Below are 11,148 nucleotides of genomic sequence, written 5' to 3'. Positions count from 1 at the left end.
TTTCATCTTTCTGCTGTGAATTTAGATGAGTTTATCAGTAGTAGACCTCCAATCCATTTGAAATGGGAGTGTTGGCGTGGATTGGACGTCTACCGCTGGCAATCGTAGCCATTGAGTTAATTATTTCTTGAATTTGCATATTTACACATATATATACACATTTAAATATAGCGACTTGATTAATTAGAAATAATTTAACATAATTAAAATTAATTATTAAACATAAAATTTATAAATCAACGTAGAAACAAAAATGTGTTCAATATGCTTCAACATCTTGCAGTGACTCACCTTTTCCCTTAGAGGGAGCTAGAACGCCACACAAGCAACGCCACATCCGCGGTAAACTCTCCCTCCAACGCAATTGACCTATCACGTCGTAGATTCTAATACAGTAATCTCCGACGACCAATGATAAGGCGGTAGATTTATTTTTTTTACTGTATGGGGCGGGACTTGATAATGATTGACACGCCTTGACTCTGCGCCTGAGCCAGATTTTCAGTGAGGACTGGAGAATTTTGTATGCAGGATCATCGCGATACAGGAATTTATTCTTAAGAGGAAACAAACCGAGAGGCCAGAGCTTGTTTGGAAGCTTTCAACTGGGATTTCTTTTAAATAAAAAAAGGTATTGTTTGCTGATGAGCTCCCATTTAAATCACGTGATGAGTCACCGTCGACTCAATGAAATTGTCGGTGGTATTCTTGCTACCTATGTAGCGTACTACTAACATTATGCTTTTAGCATCAGTTTATAAACGCGAGTTTTCTGATTAAAAGTCGTTTTCATGGGTTTCGTTTTTCTCTCTCTCTCTCTCGTGGTGGTCACCTAACTACGTACTCCTATGCTGGAGCGCGTGCGTTTGCTGGCACGACGTAATATTTTATGGTTATGTTGCCTTAATTTTCGAAATTAAAGAGCACATTTGTGTTTAATATCTCACTTTACGCATTTATATGTCGGTTGCGTGACCCATTGCTATTTTACTCATCGCTAACGTCGTTAAACATCCGCCACCGTGATGACTCGCAGCCTCTGCGGTGACCATTCATCCGTCCCGCTCTATGGGCAAGCCGTAAATAGTTTGTTGTTATAGATATTTTTACGTTTTAAAAACCATTTGTTGTGACCTTCTCACTCAAAACAAAGTATTTTGGGTTTACCTAGTTTGTGAAGAAGCTGTTTAGTGTTGGCCCTATGCTGTTTTAGGGGTTATTAGTCATGTTGAACGTGTTTATTCGCAAGGGGGAGTGGGAAATGGAGTTGTGGTTTACCTGACTGCTATGAAAAAGACGTTTTTTGGGGAATGTAGCATTGTTGTATGAAAATGTAGAAGTGTTTGTGTGCTGTATACAGTGTTGGGCACGTTACTTTAAAAAAGGAATTAGTTACATTACTCACTACTTCTTCCAAAAAGTAACTGAGTTAGTAACTGAATTACTCTATAGTAAAAGTAACTAGTTACCAGGGAAAGTAACTATTTCCGTTACTTTAAAAAGAACTTGTTGTATGTCAAAGAATTTGAAATTTTTCGAGCAGTATTCGAGTCAGTGGAATAGAGAAGAACAGACAGGTAGTTAACTTGTTAGGTGCTTCAGCAGATTTGAATTGCTTACCACAGATGTCGACAAAAGCTTTGCCCCGGGACATAAATTAAACATTACATGCAAGGTTCTTTCCTTTAATTTCGACAAACTTGAAATAGTGTCTATATTTCCACCTCTTAAGGGACAATTTTTCTTCTGAATGCTCTGCCATCCCGACCCTGTGCATCTGTTTTGCGTGTGTGTGTTTGCCGCACGCGCTGTTCCGGTTTGCTTGTGAAATCACCGGCTGTGATTGGCTTACCACGACACATGACTCTAACCCTCAGCCAATCACAATCACTTCCATCGCATCTCTCGAGGGGCTGCATTCAGGTAGGCTCGTTTCCCGACAATTCACGTCACCTTCAAAGCGTCTGCCGTCCTCAAGATGGAAGCAGAATTATTGCTGGCTGACAGTGGGAGATGGGAACGAGGCTAGCATCAGGTGTAGCAAACACAGAAACGTTAACAAACTTTGGAAAGCATTGTCTAATTGAATGAGCAGGGACAAACAGCTTGGAGTCAGAAGTACGTGCGCTATTCTCGAACCTGAACGCACCCAGTGTCTTGGGTGACAAATCAACAGAGCAGAGAGTCGACTCAACACGGCTGGTAGTTTCTTCAATTTATTCAGAGTAAGTAACGCACCGCTTTTGACCGTCAGTAACGGTAACGGCGGAAAAAGTAATTAGTTAGATTACCCCGTTACTGAAAAAATAATGCCGTTATGTAACGGCGTTATTTATAACGGCGTTACTCCCAACACTGGCTGTATAAAGCACCTTTTGTGATAATGGCCAGTGTGAGTGTCATTATTTCTGCATTTTTTTTTAGGGCTGCAGCTATCGATTATTTTCGAAGTCCATTAATAGATTAACTAGTTAATACGAATAATCGAGTGATCGGATAAGGAACAAAAAAAAATACCTGAGCTGAGCCTCAAACGGTATAAATAAAAAATAAAAAAAGAATGAAGATTGAAGTACAACAATAATTTACATAGAAAAAGTCCGCTAGCTTAAATGCTATAAAATGATAACATTTTTTTTTTTTACAAAGCTCTTAACAAATGGTTCAAACACACATTCCCACAAAAAACGGCTCAATATACCTATTAACTCGATTACGAATGCATTAAAAAAACATTAGCTTAAACAAAAACTTAGCTTATGTTGGTCTTAACAGGGAGCAGCTGGATTCAGCCATGTGAAATGAGTTATATTCACTGTTGTCACTAGAGGGCAGTGTATCCACCCAAATCAATAAAACTAAATGCAAACACCTTCAAAACAAACGATTACAACGCCATTTTAATTAAACGAATACTCGAAGCCGCAAAATTTAATTCAAATCTTGTTTCTAATCGAATTACCCGAGTTAATTGATTAATTGTTGCTGCCCTAATTGTTTTTTAAAATTTATTTATGATTTTAATTTTGACATAAACCTTCCTTTACACTACACTGTCTGTATCAAACTGTGAAAACCTATCAGCGCTAATACTCTGTATGTGTATTTCATGGTGAGATGGTGTAATGGCCTTGGTTGCTAAGCAACCAAATAGGTAGTAGCCTGGTCAAGGGCGAAGGTTTGGTCTCGACATTGGTAGGGACAATATAACAGCATAACCTGCATGTACACTTTTTGCTGGGGACGGGACATTAATAAGACCAAGCAGATTGGGTGAAGGCGGTCAGGGCAACATTTCTCATGAATATGAACCGAATTAATTGATAGGCTAAATGATCTATGCAAAATAAATCTGTATTGACTTATACTAACTTTCATGTGTATTTTAGGCATGTGCCTGTATGATATTCTGACGGTATGCTAACCTTAAATTAAAATACCATGGTTTCACGGTAAAATGTGTTACTTTGCAGTCCTTTAGGTGAGCCTAAACCCACAGATACAGCTCAACAATATTACCATAAGAACAAAAATAATTGAATTATTTTCTATATAAAGCATGTGTGTATGACTCGTATCATGTTTACATTGTACAGATACTCTCTTTCTGAACACAGATAGTTCCCAGAGAGAGAAAAAAAACACGACGTTTTACCACAACTAGACACACTAAACACGCTGGAGTTTACTCTCGTAGCTGGTGGGAAATGTTCATGACAGTGTTAACCAACCTTTAATTTTGTATAAATGCGAAATCATATTGGAGGTATTGCTTCCTCGGCAGCCACCCTCCGCAAACATGTTTTACATGTCGTTTGGCCCTCCTCCTCTAAGCCGCGGCCGTCTGAAACTTTTCTGTAGCCGGAGTATTCCCGTACCAGCGATTTCGTTGTCTTCGATAGGGGAAAAAGTTCAGGAGTTTCACCTCTTCCAGCCATCGTGTAGCACAGCTGATTCACTGACACTAAGCAACAACTGGAGGGGGAGGGGTTGAGCCTTGCAGCTGCAAGCGAGGGTTTTTTGGGACATATAGCTAATACCTTAGGGACGGTATGATGGAAAATTTTTCCGGTTTTGAAACCTTGATGTTTTCATACCACGGTATACCTTGAAACCGGTATCCGGCACATGTCTAGTATTGGTTCCGGTCCGTTCGATTCAAACCTTTGTTTTCAGAAACTACTAAAGAAACATTTTGAAAACTTCGAGAATAGATGTCTAGATTTTATTAGCAAATTGAAACGGCAATATTTGAACGTAACTTAAATTAGCCACTTTAAGCCACACGGTTGCTAACCGTCATGTGCTATTGTCTAGGATTCATTACCTCATTACTTTTCATCCTTCACACAGCCGCTGGAAACAGAAATGTTGTTTAATCCAGCTGCAGGGGACCTAGAGATTGATTTTTGATTGATTGATGATTTTACGACACTGTGCGGGTGTGCGCTGGTCCTCATGGGAAGTGCAATGCTGGTCCTCATGGGAAACACAGTCTTCCTTAAAGAGCATACGACACCAGAAAAAAAGTCTTAAATGGCATTATTATGTGAATTAGAATCATATTTTGAGACGATTCGACCATATACAACAATTTAGCAAAGCGCAGATGACGAGAAATTAGTCTTTTAATCTGCTGGTTAGCCACGCCTACAATTATAGGGCTTTAGCGTCCCCAACAGGTGGATGACGTCAGCGGTAGACTAGGCTCATCGGTTTTACTATTCAGCCCATTGAGGGGGAATTGTTCAGAACGAGGAAAACGAGACGAAGAGAGCTGCAAAAGGTCATTGTTTCAGTCTCTCTACTCCCAATATTTTTACAGGATATTCTTTTTATCCAAGTATTTTCCCCAATAGCTATATAAATGGCTTGAGAAGGACCAGTCAGCCCGTCGAGGGGGAACTATTCACAATGAGGAAAACGCGACGAAGAGAGCGGCAAAATGTCATTGTTTCTGTCTCTTTACTTCAATATTTTTACAGGATATTCTTTTTATCCAAGTATTTTTCCCCAATAGCTATATAAATGGCTTGAGAAGGACCAGTCAGCCCGTCGAGGGGGAACTATTCACAATGAGGAAAACGCGACGAAGAGAGCGGCAAAATGTCATTGTTTCTGTCTCTTTACTTCAATATTTTTACAGGATATTCTTTTTACCCAAGTACTTTCCCCAATTGCTAAATAAATGGCATGGTCATGACAAATAACTTGTGCTAAATGGAATATAAAATAATAAAAATCCATTTATTCAAGACATGGCAAAATTACTCCATAATGGTCAAAACAGTCGACTTTACCTTTACTGTCACACCTGCCGAACCATATTTTATGACACCTAAATCGGACATATGTCATTTCCCTTCCCCGGCTTCGGAGAATGTAAACAGACCAGAAGGAGTGACAGCTAGCCGACATGCTAACCCGAACCGAGGGATGTTTCAAAGTCTTCGAAGTGGAAAATCACACATAACTATTCTGGATTATTTGACATGACGACCCGGTTGTCGAGTTTCTTTGCGGATCGGCAAACCGCCCGGCGGAGAGCAATTTACAGTTCGTTCCCTGGAGGAGGGTGGCTGGAATTGTTGTGTAGCTAACGTGCTAACAGCTAACTGCTAATGAGCGTGAGGATAGCTTTTTACATGCCTATCAATGATCAAACGTAAGTAGTCCTTTATTTAAAGGAATTTTATAGTGTTTACTTTGTAATCACTGTATTCGTATTTGACATAATACAAAACAAGATGTTTACTCACTTCCTTGTAAGTCCAATGGTCCCACAGTAAATATCCACGGTGAATGGGAACCTTTTGAAACTCCAAAAAGGCGCATACGCCTCTCCCGCATACAGAATGATTTTTCTGCAGCCGTTTGGCTGGCGTGATGCAAAAAATAAAAGTATTAATCCGCAAAATCAGCTGAATCCTTCGTCCTCATACACAACAGTACACTGTAGCGTGAAGAGGACGTCTTCTACCGTACACGTCACAGCGCCCTCCTCCTCAATGCGAGACCGAAGCCGGAAGTCACTCATTTTCCTGGCGCGGGATTCAAAAAACTAAATAAATATAGCGATCGCTTCCACACACATCCAAGCGGTCCATATCATTCAGGAGCATAAAATACCGCGTGTATTATGAAATAAACATGCTTTTTCGTGTCACAAGCACTTTAAGGCAAAAAACTACTGCTTTTTCCCACCGGTGTCACTAAAATCGACCAAAACTGAAAAGTTATCAAGTGTTGCTTTAATTGAATCTTTAAAGTGCATGTGACACGAAAAAGCATGTTTATTTCATTATACACACGGTATTTTATGCTCCTGAATGATATGGACCGCTTGGATGTGTGTGGAAGTGATCGCTATATTTAATTAGTTTTTTGAATCCCGCGCCATGAAAATGAGTGACTTCCGGCTTCGGTCTTGCATTGAGGAGAAGGGCGCTGTGACGTGTACGGTAGAAGACGTCCTCTTCACTATACAGCGTACTGTTGTGTAAGAGGACGAAGGATTCAGCTGATTTTGCGGATTAATACGTTTATTTTTCGCAACACGCCAACCAAACGGCTGCAGAAAAATCATTCTGTATGAGGGAGAGGCGCATGCGCCTTTTTGGAGTTTCAAAAGGTTCCCATTCACCGTGGATATTGGCCAAAACAAGCCCGATTACAGTGGAACCATTGGACTTACGAGGAAGTGAGTAAACATCTTGTTTAGTATTATGTCAAATATTAATACAGCAATTACAAAGTAAACACTACAAACTTTCTAAAAAAAAGGACTACTTACGTTTGATCATTGATAGGCATGTAAAAAGCTCTCCTCATGCACATTAGCACATTAGCTACACAACAACTGCAGCCACCCTCCTCCGGGGAACAAACTGTAACTTGCTCTCCGCCGGGCGGTTTGCCGATCCACGAAGACAATCGACAACTCAGTCATCATGTCAAATAATCCAGGCAAGTTATGTGTGATTTTCTGCTTCGAAGACTTTGAAACATCACTCGGTTCGGGTTAGCATGTCGGCTAGCTGTCATGACTTTTGGTTTGTTTACATTCTCTGAAGCCGGGGACGGGAAATGACATACAGTACGTCCGATTTAGGTGTCATAAAATATCGTTTGGGAGGTGCGACAGTAAAGGTGAAGTCGACAGTTTTGACCATTGGCCATGTCGTCCTGAATAAATGCATTTTTATTATTTCATATTCCATTTAGCACAAGACTGTTATTTGTCATGACCATGCCGTTTATTTAGCAATTGGGGAAAATACTTGGATAAAAAGAATATCTTGTAAAAATATTGAAGTAAAGAGACAGAAACAATGACATTTTGCAGCTCTCTTTGTCGCGTTTTCCTCGTTGTGAATAGTTCCCCCTTGACGGGCTGACTGGTCCTTCTCAAGCCATTTATATAGCTATTGGGGATAAATACTTGGATAAAAATAATATCCTGTAAAAATATTGGAGTAGAGAGACTGAAACAATGATGTTTTGTGGCTCTCTTCGTCGCGTTTTCCTCGTTCTGAATAATTCCCCCTCAATGGGCTGAATAGTAAAACCGATGAGCCCAGTCTACCGCTGACGTCATCCACCTGTTGGGGACGCTAAAGCCCTATATTGGTAGGCGTGGCTAATCAGCAGATTAAAAGACTAATTTCTCATCATCTGCGCTGTGCTAAATTGTTGTATATAGTCGAATCGTCTCAAAATATGATTCTAATTCACATAATAATGCCATTTAAGACTTTTTTTCTCATGTCGTATGCTCTTTAAAGCTGACCGTAAATGCTCAATAATTTTGAGGTCTGGGGATTTTACGACATGCTCAACTTCATTCGAATGTTCCTCATGCCATTCTTTAATAATCATGTTCAATGATTATGATGCCTAAATGTTAGGTGTTTCCATTATTTTGTCTAACCCCTGTAAATGCTTCAGGTTATTTTATCACATTTACAGGATAAAATGTTTCAGATGTTCAAAATCGCATCACTTAAACTGCGATGTTATTTTTGTTTATTTTGTGAACATACAGAAAAAGTCATTAAACTGACAGTAAAGGAACTGAGAAGGCATCCGGCCTCGCAGCCCCCGTCGTGTGTGTGTGTATAGTTCATCTATAACTGTCCGCGCCATGTTCACAGAACAGTGGCGGCTCTGTCCTGCTTGCTAATGAGAGGCCTTAATTGGTTGCTCTGCTGAGAGATTCCTCCGCTAATTAAAGGGAGCTCCGACCAGCCTCAGCTCTGAACGAGTGACTACTTTTTATGATGTTCTAGCAACAAATGATAGTGAAATAGGTGCATCCCTGGAGTTCTCCACGTGTTTAGTACAAGCTCCTATCGGGACCATGAGGAGGGCGAGTTGAGGAGATACTAGGAAGACAAAAATAGCGAGAGCAAGGAAGTGCAAAGGGACGTCAGAGAGGCAGGAAGTGAGTCCGGAGGAGAGAGTGACAGATATTGCTTAACCATTCGGAAAAGGCTATGGGAACATCCCCGATGTATGTGTGTTACGCATGCATTTGTGATTTTGCCCTGACCCCGTGAGTTCAACGGGAACACATCATCTTACACTGGCGACCCCCACTGTCACACAAAGCTTGGAATGACTTTCCTGCGTATTCATTTTCTGGCATTTCGATAGCAATTCCTTGTTTTGCTACTCTTACATGCCTGATTTTTTCCATATTTGTATGAATTCTTCAAAGTGCAAACCTTGGATTTCGCTCAAAATGGCTGAGTCACAGACGTGGTTCTTGATACTTGTTTGTGGTTCCTGTTATGATGGACTTGTCAACAAAAATTCGAGGGTTGAAACCTCAACAGTAGTTGTAATTTGTAGGAGGCGTGCGTTTTTCTCTCCAAGACGACCAGTCTTGGGATAGGTTGAGACAATGATGATTGTTTTGGTTGACGTCATTGCAGAAAATTCCCAGTTATAAAGAAAGAATCTTGGTAATGGAAGAAAAGTATTCAGTTTCTGGTTTATCACAAAAGAGCCAAAGCAATTTAAAGTTCCACTCGTCAATAGTTAGCAATAATGTTGCTTTCGTCAGCAATGACGACAGCAAAAATATTTTGTTGCCGAACAATTTTTTCATGATGATGATGTCACGATGACAAGCTAAAAACGTGCCTTTTTGACTAAAACATAACGAGACAAATGCCCGTTTTCGTCTGAAGAGACAACAACGAGACGTAAATGTGACGTAAGTTTATTTCATTTGTTCACAATGCGTGACATTTTCTATATTGTACATGGAGTACGTCAGCTTGCATCATAGCAGTGTTTGGGTCATGCCACTCATGTGAGATGTGCTGCACCTCTCCCTCACTTTTCTTACCGAAGTTTAGGATGTGTTTAAAGCTAGGCGGTGCTCCATCTTGCTCGTTTGGAAACATGGTAAGATTTGTTTTCTTATTTTGAGGCAAAAGATTATGCAATGCTGCTTTAGACTTTTAAGGGCTATGCTGAGTGTTCATCAGACATTTAATGTAACTCCTAGCATTAGCATAGCATTCACGTTTGTGTTAGCATTAGCTTCAGAATAGCGAGCGTCCTCTTAAAACACCAGTTTATTAAAACGCCAGTCTAAAACAGAGTGACTTGTCTTTTCTGGTCAGTAAGTAGAGGATAGCCAGTTGGTGAAATGGCATTTAGCTACTAGCCCACCTCTGCTGTTTTGTTTGGTAAATGAGCAATTACTGGGAAATACTGATTGCTTGCAACCTCTGGCTAAACCAATGGTTAGGGGTTAACCTGGGTTCGGTGAGAAAGTGTCAGTGGTTTGGCAAGTAAGACATGCAGGGATCCATTGTAATACATTGATGAAATCTTTACAAACTGACATTTTAGATCAGGTTTTGGACAGGCTTGACCCAAATTTACATGTATTCCATTCGTGTTAAATGTACGGCCCACATAGTGAATCTCATGCTTTTATTTAGACACTTGCACTGTAAAACTGGAGTTTTGTGATTTTTTTAATGATCTAGTGCTTTACTGTACTTGGGTCACTTTTGTGTCTGGAGTCACATATGTTCACTCGCCCCCTCACATACATGCATCAAAACCAACAGGAAATGACCCGAAATAACCTGGAAATACCCCAAAATTAAAGGAATTCATCCATAAGTATCCCAAAATAATAAAGAAGTGACCTAAAACGGACTCTTTGGCTTCCATTGACAACAATAGACATCTAATTCACTTAAACAGGAAATACTGGATGCGAGTGCTCATATTCTAGTCCCACAGACGGCGCTAGACGTCCAATCCATTTTGATTGGGAGTGGCGAATCATTAGCATAGTGGATATCTAGTACCAGCAATGACACCCAGTGAGTTACCCTTGATTGGTCCAAAGTACACTGGTCCAGCCTTCATGAACTCTTAATGCCTAAATGTGGCCTGCAAAACAAAATGAGTTTGACACCTTTGCTTTATTCCATTTCTTTCAATTGCTAGTCCTCCTATTGATTATAGCAGAAATTAGTTTGCTCAGTGGAAGGTTGACTCGCACTTGATATGAAGATGTATAACAGACCTATGAACCGCGTTGACTCAAATTTTGATCCGCTTCAAAAAACATGCTGCCAAATGTGAAGAAATTTGAACTGGAATTCACTTAGATATTAGTTTGCTAGCATGGATATAGACCCTACCCACTGACGTCACAAAATCACGTGCTCGCTGTATGGTTCCGCCCCCTTGTCCGTCATTTTGTGTCTGTATTATCAATGGTCTCAATTGATCGAGCAATTTATAATGCATTTCATGGAAGACCCGGTGCTTTCGGATTCCATAAACTCACTTGATGCGTTGCATAAAAGGCGTTATGTGGAAAAGCTTCAGTTTATCCATTCGCCAGATCCATATTTGATGCCTAAATCGATGTTTTTCGACCCGCTGTCTCCGCCGTATTTGCCTGACATCTGCCAGCTACCCTGATATGTACAACTATCTTGTCCACACAAAATCAGCCTATTCTCACGAAAGTTTGAAAAACTTTAAGAGCTTGGAGGCTTATAAATACTTCGTTGCTGGTTGGGTGAAACAGGTCCTCGTCCACGAAAATTCGGCAGGAATCTATCTTGTGCTTGGAAAGGTGAGTTACGAAATTTTCAATTCAAAATC

The 11,148-nt window shown here is 40.3% G+C and overlaps 1 protein-coding gene across 1 annotated transcript in view; it reads left to right on the top strand.

Annotated features, from left to right (window-relative positions):
- Positions 1-464: 464 nt before the first annotated feature.
- The window catches only part of epb41l2 (erythrocyte membrane protein band 4.1 like 2), a 105,656-nt gene continuing 94,972 nt past the window's right edge, over positions 465-11,148 (top strand). Inside the window, exon 1 of the mRNA XM_057823028.1 lies at positions 465-631. The gene's annotated coding sequence lies outside the window, so the exon portion shown is untranslated. The remainder of the gene's footprint in view (positions 632-11,148) is intronic.

Source organism: Corythoichthys intestinalis, chromosome 19, assembly GCF_030265065.1.
Source record: "Corythoichthys intestinalis isolate RoL2023-P3 chromosome 19, ASM3026506v1, whole genome shotgun sequence".
Lineage (NCBI taxonomy): Eukaryota > Metazoa > Chordata > Actinopteri > Syngnathiformes > Syngnathidae > Corythoichthys > Corythoichthys intestinalis.
Note: the sequence above shows the minus strand (reverse complement) of the source record. Positions and strands in the feature narration are given on the sequence as shown.